The following is a 13,444-nucleotide window of genomic DNA, read 5'->3' as shown; positions in this document are numbered from 1 at the left end:
ATCGCAGGCCAAAAGACAAAATTTCAATTTCCCTCATCTCGAATCTAAAAAAGCAAACTTCTGCAGTAATTAGAACAAAAATTATAGGGAATTTGACTGTTCTTTTTCAACGAGAGAGTCGAATGTACCCTAAAATCTGAACAAACATCTTACCCGGCGTAGAGCGTATCAAGACCAATTATCCCTCCTTTTCTTTAACAAAACTTAAAAACTCAACTGAAAATGGAATCTATGCACCAAAGTAAAAGCAACAATTTGTCGCATAAAACACCAATCAACGCCTCTGTGTTGAGGCAGTTTTAATTCAAGCGGTAGAGATTACCACCAAAATGATATAACTACTGACATACAATTATCTGCTCATACATGCAAACATGCAACTGAACGCAGCTTATTCTTTTTGATGTATGATAGCGCTGCCCGCATTGGAGTTCCATGAATAAAAATCGATTATAATTGAGTTTCCTTGTCAGTGTCCACAAAAGTGAAAACAAATCGATTATAATCAATTAAAAATGGATTCTAATTCTACTTTTTTTCGAGGCAACAAAATCCTTTTTTCATCCATTATAATAGATTTTTTTTCACTTTTGTGGACACTGACAATGAAACTAAATTATAATCGATTTTTTTTCACTTTACTGAGATGCGAGTTTCAACACACATAAAGTCTTTTCTACGTTTTAAACTAAAGTTGGTTACGTTGGTTACTTGTTGTTCAATTTAATTTTTTTCTGCCTAATTTTGATATTTTTGCCACTTTTTTATGTTAATCAAAAACTGAATTTTGTTCCTTTCAACAATTTTGTTAAATTATTAGAAACTTTGGGGGGGAGGGGATAAAGTTAGAGATGGACTAATCCCCCTTCGTTTACCACCCCCTAGCGTTTGCCAATTTAATACAACCCCCCCGGGGGGGGGGGGGTTTGAGGTAGAACAGGGGGGTGGGTTCATGTGGGAAGAGGGTTGTTCAGTCAGGTGGTGGTGGGGGGGGGGGGTTTGTTCATTGGGTTTTGTGTGTGGGGGGGGGGGGGGTGGTTCAGGGGGTTCTGTGGGGGGGGGGGCGAGGGAGGGGGGTGTCATGTGGGGGGGGGGGGTGTTCAGTGGTGGGGTGTTCAGTGAGGGGGGTTTCAGAAAGGTGTGAGGGGAGGGTAGCAAAGGGGCAAACGTTAGGGGGGAGCTTAACGGAATCTTTTTGCAATCTGAGTTGAGGTTTCCGCATAACTCACATGATAATTGCAAAATATCTTGCAAAATTTTGCACGACGCGCGAAACAAAAAAAAGTGGAAAAAATCCATTTTTTGTGATTTTCTACTTATTAAAAAACTCATTATAATGGATTTCAAATGAATTATAATGCATTTTGTTTTGGCAAACAAAATGGAATTAAATCCATTTTTAGTCCAATTTTGTTGTCTGAACATAACATGGGAAACGATTATATTTACAATTTACAACATTGTAGACCACAAAAATCAATTATAATTCATTTGTTTTCACTTTTCTTAAATGCGGATGGAATGAGTCTTCCCGATTTTACAAAAAAAGTTGTTTCTTATATCCATGGAGACAAAAAAATACGGCAACTTTTACAAGGAAAATAGTGGCTGTTCTTGGAGAAAATTAGAAATATATCTTCCAAACATCAATTTAACAGTCAACCTGCAAAATGCCAACGTCAATACATGGCAAGATAATCCTTTGCATTGTCTAGATTCGGTAAATGGATGTACAACCCTTTCATTAGTTTCTTCAGCACAACCCAAATTTTACATTCTAAATCTTCTAACTAAAACTAAATTCAAAGCAAAAAGGTACATAATCTGAATGACCCTCTTTCTATGGGTCTAATTGAAATGGACTCTGAAAGGCAGTTTAATCCAAAAACAACTACGTCTACAATCAATAAAACAGCTCAAAATTACATTCATGAAACTTCCAACCTGTAATTTTGCAGCTAAAAGTTTAGAGAGCCAAACGAAGCCTATCCAGGAACTGAAATTGGCTTTATTCTCTCTAGAAGCTTCTATGTTTTCCGAACTGCCGAATCCGTCTTTTAAATAAACTAATGTGAGCTAGAATGCACATATTTTTAAAGACTTTAAGGCTCTCTCTTGAAAGCTTGCCATTGGCCTGGTTTACTTCGAATAAAGACAACTTATTTTTTCTAGAGACCTAATGCAATGTTGCCTGGCTTTACCAGTGTTCTGAACATCATTTTCCATGACAATCATTGGACAAGGGCATACTGGCACAAGGGCAGGGCATTTACAAAAATTAGAGGAGTGCTCGGACAAACTTTTCGTTTCACCAAATGTTATCACAGTAAACAAGGACGGTTCGGTAAAGCTTGCTTTGGAATCAGGTGAATTAAATAAGCAAGTCCATAAAAATAAGTACCAGATGCCCAATATTGAAGAGCTAATGGACCTTGTGGGACAAACGATAAGTGAATGGAAGCAGATGGACGTGTTTTTTACAAATATGGATCTGACATATGCGTACGGCCAATTGCCTCTAAACGCGGATACTAGTCAACATTGCAATTTTTCACTAGTAAGAGGTCTATCTGCTGGGACGTATCGGTTTAAAACGGGATTCTACTGGTTAACGGACGCGATACAACCCGAAATCTCGTGTGCGCACGCATCTATCAATGACATTCTAGTCGTATCAAAAGGTGGTACGAAATCCAGCATATCGCTCTAGTAGAGAAAATCTTGAAAAAACTAGACAAAGAAATTATGGAGCTAAAATTGGAGAAATATAACTTCGCGAGAAACAAATGTGAACGGTTGGGCCATCGGATCTTAAATTCCGCCATCACGCCGTTGGTGCAGAAAACAGACCCCATCGATAAATTGGCGCCCCCAAAATCGTTGTCACAACTAACATAGTCTTCTTAAATATTCACGGGCACTCGCGGAACACTCAGCATCATTGCGGCCGCTATTAAGCCAGAAAAAAAATTCGTATGGACTAGCAAATGTCAGTTAGCCTTCGAAATTTTAAAGAAGCAAGTGGCGAATATCGTGGAATTAAAACATCTCGACGTGCACAAGGGTTTTCGAATCGTGTGTGATGCTAGCCATAATGGCCTAGAGGCTATGCTCGAAAAGCTCGGATCCGAAGGATGGCGGCCAATCTCGTTTGCGTCACGATTTTCAAACGCCGCGCAGAAAAAAAAATACTAATGAACAGGAAACCCGAGCAGTTGTCTGAAGCTCAGAACAGTTTAGAAACTACATATTTGGTAGGTAATTTAGAGTCGTGACAGACCACAATGCCTTAGTAACTTTGTATTTGTTGAATGGGAATAACAAAAAGAGTAAAACTATGTTTAGCCGTTTAACATGATGGATTGATAGAATAATTCTTTTTGACTTTAAATTTGAACACATGCCTGGGGCCAAAATTGGTCTGGCCGATTACTTGTCAAGGCTTCCAGTAAGGGAGGCATCACGGGTGAGTCTTTATGATCATACGTTTACGGTAGCTGAACTAAGGTTAATTAATAATTCCTTTGTTTTTAAATCAGTGACAACCACCGGAGTGGCAAACGCCAAGTCAAGACTATCGAATGTCTCAGACAATAAAAGCCAAATATACAAATACGGTTGCACAAGTCCGACGGATGAGAACGGAAAATCATGCGATCTCTCAGCAACCAATCGTAACGCAGCGATGTGCATATCGGAGAGCAACAATCGAGAAGACGCCAAAATAGTCAAATCAATTACCGAATGTCATTTCAGTGAGAGTAACATTATTTCCATTCCTTCGAAGCAAATCTATAATTTACCAAAGGTGAGCATAAACTTGAAAAAATTTTTAAAAAATTTTGTTACGATATTCAGAAATTACTAGTGAAAGCAGCAGTGAATTAGAAGTAGTGGACGCCAGATTGGAGGCGGTAACTTCCAGAAAAAGGGATAAGAAGTGCAACACTGTCGTTTCAATTCCATCGGCATTCTGGGGGGGGGGAGCGAATGTGGTTATGTCTCTCATTCCGCGAGACTGCAAGATCGCCAGGAAGCACAATGCATTGCCCCGAACTCTTTAATATAAAACTCGTGGAAGCAAACTAAAAGGGCGTGCTCCCAAATGCGTGCCATAAAGGAACTGGTGGAGGCTAAACACCCGGACCTCGAGAAGAAAAATGCGCACACTGGGAGCGTGATTGGGACAGCACACAATCGATTTCCAGGTTCGTGAAAACTGTCTCTGAATGGACGAACGACTCGTCATCCCCATTCCACTCAGAAAAGCGGTCGTTAACCGTATTCATTGTTTCCATCGAGGACGAGCAAACATGTTTGACGCGGCAAGCGACGTGTGGTTCCCGTACCTCCATCGGAGCTTAGTGGCTGCCGCCGATGAGTGCAAGGATTGTACCGCCGCAGCTAAAAGTCTTAAACCTACGTGACATTGGAAAAATTTACGCACCTAAGGAGCCGAATGAATGTCTACAATTAGACTTTACGAGCACTATTAAACACTTAAATGAATCAAACAAATACGTCCTCGTCGCAGTGGACTGTTTTTCGCGGTGGCCGTCGGCTATATTTTACAGTAAAAATAAGAGTGATGAAGTCCTAAAAATTCTGAAAAACTATGGAATGCCAAGAAAATTTTTTATGGATGAAGGGTCTAGTTTGACTTCAACAGCCATAAAATTGTTCTGTAATTCCGAAAGAACACAAATTAGCTATACACCATTTAATGATCACCGAGCTACCAGCTGCGTAGAACGTACAATCGGTAGTTTGAAAAGTTTTGTCTTAACCTATGCGAAAGAAAAAGAACACGGAAATCTTGAATCGATGACAGAACGCGCGCTTAGTGTCCTAAGATTTGCACCCAACGCTACACTCAAAATTACGTCGTTCGAGGCACATCACGCCCGGTAGGAGACCAATAGGGTTCTCTTAAACCTTACGAAGAAACCATCGTACAAAGTCTTAACTAGGAGAAGGTGTTGAAGCAAAAATCTCATGTTTAGATTCAGATGACCAACGGGCTAGCAAAATGCCCCACTCAACACTAACCAATTGGAGTGAAAAGTCCGACGCAGAATGTGATGTTGAACATGTTAATCATCCTAGAAGGTTGGGGAATGACCTGCTAAGTCAGCGTATCTGGCGACTGTGACGGTTGCTCTTAGGAAACTCAGCAACCAGAACCAAAGGTTTGGATAAAGAGTCCCAGTAAGAGAACTGGGATGACGACAACAATTCGGACTCTAATTCTGAGTATGAGCCACTTCAGCCGTCGAAAATGGCTGGAGCACGAGATGAAACGGAACCCGTTCCGAGTTCCAGTGGTGCGCTACGCACACCGAAGCTAGTCACCAGTGAAGAAGACTTTGTCCGACGGAGAACGGCAAAACACGGAGCGCGAAATGAAAGACGCGGCGGAAAAGATGGGGAAGGCAAAGAGTGTGCCCAGTGTAGGCGAAGGATGAAGCGGCGGTTAAGGGTTCTAAGAAAAAGGCGGGATGACCGAAGGCGCAGAGATTGGTCTCTTATTCTAGTCAGGACTTGCAAGATTCGGACGGTACGAGGTCGAGAATGAGCACGAGGAAACGTACGGCGGTGTCGAAATTTGGGGGAGTCATGATGGACAGCATTTTCAAGGAAAGGCAAATAAGGGGGAAGGAGTGAGAGAACGGGACATGAATTAAAGGATTGCCATTGGAAATCGAAAGAAGATTTCTAAACCAAAACTCTAAAACTTCATATGTATGTCCAGGAAAAGGGTGGTCAGCGAGTTTAATAACTCATTTTAATTTCTGTTTGTGTAATTTTAAATTACCATTTAAAATTAGTCAAGTTGAGGGAATGTCATATATATACATTTCGTAAGATGACTATATTGTTTATTGAGTTTAAGTACTGGAGTCAATTGATTAAGTACCTGCCAGCTGATGGTGTGTGTGCGTGTGGTATCTAAAACAGTTGTTGTTGTTAATGCTAACGATTAAGATGGAGGATTTATTGATTCGGGATTTACAGTATAGAAATCACATTTTTCTCAGAACTGAGAAAAGCCGACGCCTCAGTAATTCTTGCGAGCAAACTAGCGTTGTTGATTCCATTATTTGATTCGGCTGATTTTGATGTTGATTCGGCCGATCTACCAGCACGTGCCGGCGATTCTGATTTTGATTCGGCCAATCTACCAGAACGCGACGACAAAAACTGGAAACTTGTTGATGGTGTTGATGACGATTTGATGTTGATGATGATGAAGTAGAAAGAAAGATGGAGTAGAAAGATTTTGAAGTAGAAAGAAAGCCAGCAATTGCTAACAGAAAGGGTCCAAACCTTTTCAAACCGAATGAATTTTTCTCGTTAACTTCAGCATTTTTGAGGAATCAGTCGAGATGCAATTTTTTACACCTCTGCTCAAAACACTGAACTCGAATAACATTAAGCAGATGTATCTCAAATCGATGCTCAAGAAGGTGTTTTTTGTCAAAAATGTTAAAAAAAGTAAACAGTATAAGAGTACATTTGATCAAGAAAATAAATAGATGCATCTCGACTGGATTCTAAAAAAAATATCGTTTGTCGAAATTAAGCATAAGAGGAAGAACTTAAACACAGGAGTACTTAGATGCATCTCGACTGGATACTAAATATGTCTAATTTCTCAAAAAAAATTACCTCGGTTTGACAAGATTCGGACCACTTTAAAATGGGGTTTTTCGACTTTTTTTTAAGCCCGAGTTTTGGAGAAATCAATTTACTCAAAAAATTAATTAGAGAAGTGCGCGCTATGATTCGCAAGTTTCTTTATCGTGAAATTCACGATATATGCTTTTGTATTTACAACAAAAGAAACGCAAACAAGCAAAATCACCGACCGCTTCTTACATTTTGGCAACGTAACGCTCACGGCGTCACCTAATATAAATTTCAATTCAAAAACTTTTCTTTCACTCAGAATGAAATGAAGAAAAAACCTGAACTGATGAAGGGAAAAATTTGTACAAGTCCCTCCATTAGCGAAACCTGAAAGTCAGAATGGATAAACAATTGGTAGATTGTGATTAAGATCACAACCATAATTACCCACCAGTATCTATCTATAAAATGAGACTTAGAGCTTTTCAAAGGCATCGACAGTGCCAAAGACTGACTCTGCGGCTACGACTTCAACTACAGAAACGACATACACATCGTCTACATCAAACATTTTTCGGCTCGCTTCAATTCCTAATCAAAAATATAACGGTAACTTTAAAATATCATTAGGGGCAAATAATTTTTGTATTTAGAAAAAAGGCTCGTTCGATCTTTTTAATTTTTTCGAAAGCTGACTCATTCAATGACATTATCTTTAGTTTGCCTAGAACAACACAAAATCGAACATTTGAAAACAAAATTGAGTATTCAGACTGCACGAGAACAATCAATGAATTCTCAAAAGCCAGAATTCGATCATGATCTTGGATATGCTCAATTTATAATCATAAAAACTCCGAAAAGACCCATATCAAACCATCGAACGTGCTTACATACATACTTAGTAAATCACCGGCAAAAAAATCACAATTTATTCTAAATTTCCAATATAGAATGGTTTGAACAGTGTCGTTTAGAACAATTTAGTCGCCCTCTGTAATCATCGATATTCTTTTTTACATTTCTGCACGGGTACACGAACGACTCTCTACAACTCTTTAATAAAAACCAGTCCTGAAACGTAAGAAAAAGAACTATTTGAGTTTTACCTCTTGGCCAACTATACAATTAAAATCATCGAAGAGTTTCGATTTTTTCAATATCAATTTTCGTTTTAGTAAAAACATGTATTGTGAAAAAAGTTTGCTAGTTGTCTTAACTCTTTTTGGTTTGGTTTTGGTGTGAAAATTCAAGCACTGATGAAAAATGTCTTTCTTCGATCGAGATTTTTCTGTCTTTCTTCAACTGAAATGGAAAACATGATGTATTTAATTTTGGTTCATCCAAATTTTTTTTTTAAAATCGTTTTCAAGTTTTGTTAATTGACATATAACTTGCTGGCATCTATTTGAAAATTACGTTACTGCAGTATCCTAAAAATCGCTTTGGTAAGGCTTATGTTAGCGGATAAATATTTAATACAAAATTATTTATGTTCTCTTTTGGTTGGATTTGCATAATGTACATGATGATTTGCTTGATGATATTATTACACTGAAATGATTAATTATGGCTCTGAGTTCAAACTATTGCGTATGTGTTGTCAACAACCGAGATACATATCATGTAAATGGTTTTCGATTTTTTTATAGTCGCTTATCAAAAAAAAACCTGAAATGAAGTGATGCTTGTTCAATAAATCGTTGGTAATCTGTTAATTATCTATAGTTTTTTTATGGTATAATCATCTTTTGTAAAACCTTTGCTTTGAAGAATATCTTTTGCTGGAATATAACTGTCAACAAACGGTGTGCGTTATGAAAATTTGATCTCTGTGCGCTTGCTAACTGTGATATTGAGCTTTGCATTTCTATTGATGGGTTTAGTTGCTGAAAACCATTCCATTTTGTTTATTTATAATTTTTAGTTCTGCTCTTGTGCCTAATAAAACATTTATTTCTAAATATGGTCGTTGTGTAATTGTCTTTTTAATTGCAGGTTTTCAAATAAGAAAGGTACTATCCCAGTTTTTGATATTTTTATCTCATTGCTCTTTTTGTTGTCTCAAAATTTTTTTAGTTTCGATAGTTGTTTGTAGATTTTTTTCACTGTGTTTCCATTGTGTTATTAGAGTGTGTGTTCCTGCCTGTGCGCGGAAGTATAGCATGTATTAAGGTTACAGTATGTATAAAGGAAGCGGAGGTGGCGCGACAAAACATCGCGACTCATATTTGGTATGTCCAGACTTTAGCGGCCCACGGAGCGACTCATGTCCAGACTTTCCAGACTCAAACTCTCGGCGCGACTATACAATTTGGTTCTAAATCCGGATGCGGCGCGACACTTAAAGTCTGGACATGAGCCTGGGACCTCGACCCGGGTAAGTTTCTAAATTCGTTTGGGTATTTATGTGGTTGCGATCAACTTCTATCGTAATATCGTTGTGATTGCGATCTGTTCCCTACGTTGTTACTTTATTGTTTTGATGGCTCACCTGATCTGTTATTACTGGCGATCTGATAATTTTTTCAGGTTTTGACTCTTTACACCTTTTTTTTCAGGTTTTGACACCTTGTTTTTTTCAGGTTTTGACTCTTTACTTTTTGACGGGTTATTTTGTTAGTCTTGTTGCTTGTCTTGTCACCCTGCTATGCTATGTTTGTATTTTCGACAACTTGGGCATCACTTTAGAAAAAAATGGTTTGCCTTAAAAGTTTGAAGTTTCTTTTAAGACGTTGAGTTTTTTGATCACATCTGATTAATCTCAATGTGAATCATTTATGTTGTATATTTAATAGTCACGATTTTGCGAAATATGTCTTTACATAATCTAATTTAAAACTTTCTGTTCCGTCCAATTTCATTGTGCTTTCTGCTTGTTCTGGTTTTCTACTAGTTTTTTAAACTCCGGCTGTTCTTCTGTTTTTGAAGAGGGTGTGACGCTCGTTTTTTGTTGCTATTTCTCTTAACTGTGGGGTATAATCATCATGAAAACTTCTGTCAATTTTGTGTTTCTATAGTTTAAACTTCATCGAATGCAAATTCTTGGGTTAGAAGCAATGTTATTCTGTCTTCGTTGTGTGAATGTTGCTGACGCAAAACCCTTTTCTGGGTGAATTTGGATTGTTTCGATCTATTACGGTGGGGTTTTTAGCATTATAGATGTTCAGCCAGTTTTTTTTGACGTTGAGTGTAAAAAAACTGGGTATTTGTTTATAGTATCGTCAGTGAATCATAAAAAAAGAATTGGAACTTTCGTAAATACGGATTCTTTTTAGTGATGCGCTTGATTTTGCTGTAGGAAAACTGAAAACTATTCCATGATGTCAATGTCAGTTCCAAACATTATCTGGTTACTTTTCAAAAATTGTTGATTCTGTATATTTTATTGGAAAATTTGTTCTGAAATTCTGATTTTTTTTATAATATGTGCGAAATAGCTTATAATAAACCAGGCTAAAGTATAGTTGTTCTGTGACATGGGAGACTTCAAGGGTGCGTTCGTTATAAAACCTCTGTAAATAGTGTAACAAACTTACTGACTGGTGGCGAGGGGTTAAAAATAGTTTTGTCATCTTAAATCTGTGATGTTCAAAATATTTCCAAAAACATTGTCAATAAAAAATGAATACGCTTTGAAAGCTTTAAAGTGCTGCATGTTTTAATATAACTGATAGATACTCTGAACAACTTTTTAAACTCTGTTGCTATTTCATTCGTTTCATGTTTTATCCTGTTTCTTGTATTTGATTATCTGGACTTGAGTATTTGATTTTTATTGTTATATATAACTTCTAATTGACACCATAGTACAACGTAGTGATATTTCGTCTTTTTGTTTGATTTCAGGAAAAAAAATCGCTTTGGCTTGTTTGTCTGAAAACAATTGCTTAAAATTTCTTGATATTCATTGGTATTTGTCATTGGGGTGTAATTAATACTGTATAATTGAATTAGTGTTTAATTTGTTGACAACTGTTTTAGATTGGCGGGTTTTGCTAAATTTTCGGATTCTATTTTTTTTGCGGTTTTTTATTTGGTTTAATTGATTCTTTATCAAAGAACGATAAAATCTTAGTTTGTGTTTTTTCCTACGACTTTTAATGGAATTTGTTTAAAACTTTCACTGAATGAGGTCATTTGTGTGTTGTGCTCCGACCATTAAAATGGTGAGGAACTTTGTATTCGGGTGTCATTTAGTTTTTTTTCAACGCAAAATCGGGAACCACTAAATATCATCGAAAAATGTTGAGTGATATATCAGATTAAGACCCTCTCAGTTCTGGTTCGGAAGACATCAAAAAAATTTGATTTTTTTTGAGTGTCGAGAAAAACCCGTTAAAATTTTTAGTTTGTGGTCTATTTTGAGCAAATAAGGTGATAGAATGAGCGAGCAGTCTTATAGTTTTTATTTATACCTAGAACTTTCGAATGAAATAGCAAAAATTTGTGGAACTTTCGAATGAAATAGTACAAATTTGTGAAAATTCTTTTGAATTTTTAATTTTTTTTTGTTTTTCTAGTCATTTTTCTAAAAAAAAAAAACGGTTTTTCAACTTGCCTATATTAGTATGACTGTCGAAATTCTACTTTTTTGTTTAGAAAATAAGTTTTTTTTGTTTTTCTAAACTTTGGTCGGAACATTCTGTCCTAGCAGCACAGAACCGGCTATCCTTGTTCTTAATTTCGATTTTCCTCTTCGCTGGATCTTGTGAAGAATGTTTTTTTTTCAACTGGTGTTTCAATTAAATAAAGTTATTTTCATTTTTTGTGAAAATTCGAAAAACCGTTAACTTTTCTGTCCCAATGATTTTTCTGATGTAAAAAATTAATTCGCTAATGACTTCCCTTTTTTCTAGTTCATTCTACTTATTTCTTAAATTGTAAGACTTTAATTGTGACTTGCTGAATTATTTTTTCATAGAGGCCTCTGGGTGGCTCGGAACAAGACGGGTCTGATAGAGACCGTGAGTTGGTGAGTTATGATTGTAGGGTCAGGGAATAGTGAATCTGTCTACAGGGCTCAGGTAGAATCAGAACACAAATAGATTAGACACTGATTTGAGCTGATTTTTTAAATTTGGTTTTAGTCAGGGCCAGTCACGAAAAGAAGGTTAAACAAATCGTCACCGGAGAGTCACTAGACACTGTTTCTCTTAATAGCGATTAGTTAGTGAATTAAGAATCCAAGATCAAAACTTGATGCTTCTAATTTTTTAATGATGGGTCATGTCTGAGAGTTGGACTGCGAATCGACACCGTTAGACACTTTTCAAGGTTGATCGAAATGCAATTGTTTATCAAAATGTTTTTTAAAAATTTTAAGTTCCAAGGATAAGCTTTCATAATCTGATTGTTTTATTTTGGAAATATTTTGATTACTGAAGTTAATTTCTGGATGCTAGGTTTAATGTTTAAGCTAGTTTTTGCAGCAACCCAAGCATTGCATTTCTTCAAGGACAAAGATTTTCGTTTGAAGCCAATATAGATAATGAACATGATGAATTCGTGCATTTATTGAAAAAAAAGACAAATGTATGAAGCAAAATGAATTTTCGAAAGTTCATAGAATGTCAACGGATTATAGCATGTTTGTTATTGCTTTTTTGAATACGTCGAAAAAATCCAAAACACTGATTTATTGATGTTATTCCGCTAACGGGTACAAAACTTTCCTTAATCGATTTGTGATTTCACTGATTGAAAATCGAACATTAGTGTTGTTTGCAGGCGTGTAAAATTTACACGAGGATTTAATGTCGCGAACTAGTTTTTTGCAATGTGATTGGAATGTGATTAATAAAATTTGAATCTTTCAATAACTAATGCTGCCTAGTTATTTGCGCTCGTATTTTTTTTGAAGACTATAAAAAATTACTCGTCGGATGTATTGAGACGTAGAATTTGAAGTCTTTGATTTAAATTCGTAATCTAAATTATTTTTAGTTTTAAAGGTCTTTTTTGAGACTCGATGGTCACACCACATGAGTTAATTCTGATTGGTGGATAACTCGATTAGTTTCAAATTGAATACACCGTCTGTTCGTCACAATATCTAATTTTCGGCCAGATAGTTTTCCTGCACTGATCTTAGTTTGCTCTCATTTCCTAAGGCTCAATAGATGCTAAGAAATACTAAAAAAAAACATTTAGTTGGAGATGAACTTAATTTCGTTCATTTTCTATAAAGGTGGGACTGACTATGAACAGTCAAAATTTACAAGGTTAAAAAAGTTATTTATTGATTACGACTGGTTAGCAATAAATACTTTACAATTATATTAAGACAAACGACATGAAAAATGAAGCAATAAATAAACGAGAAACTTCGAAATTGCAGCCGACAGTACTAGTCAACTAGTTTAGACATCAACATTAGATTAGGTTATGGATTTAAAAAATACAAAAAACCAGCTTACCGGGCAGAAGCAGTCTTTTTTCACTAGAGCTCAACGTTTAGAACAGTTAAAAAGGTGTAAGATAGGAATCAAGAACCTGACTTGTTTTTATGGGTCCTTGATGTATACGCTGGTTTGTATTGCCTTGAAACATTTGTAATCAGTACACCAAAACACGTCAATCTATTACAGTTCTAAATTTTCCCGAAAAACAAACATCAAAAAATTAAGCACGCTACTGTCCTCGCCGCACAGCTTCAAATTTAATACAATTTAAAAATGTGTTTTTAGCAGTTTTGTTGTTTCTACAGATCCAGCAACCAGTGAGAGAACAGGAGAAACAGAGGAAAACCCCACAGAGGAAAATACTGTTCACACATCGAGCCAAACATTTACGGATTTGATAAGCTCGTTTT

Source organism: Symsagittifera roscoffensis, chromosome 6 (assembly GCF_963678635.1).
Source record: "Symsagittifera roscoffensis chromosome 6, txSymRosc1.1, whole genome shotgun sequence".
Lineage (NCBI taxonomy): Eukaryota > Metazoa > Xenacoelomorpha > Acoela > Convolutidae > Symsagittifera > Symsagittifera roscoffensis.
This window is presented reverse-complemented; position numbering follows the sequence as displayed.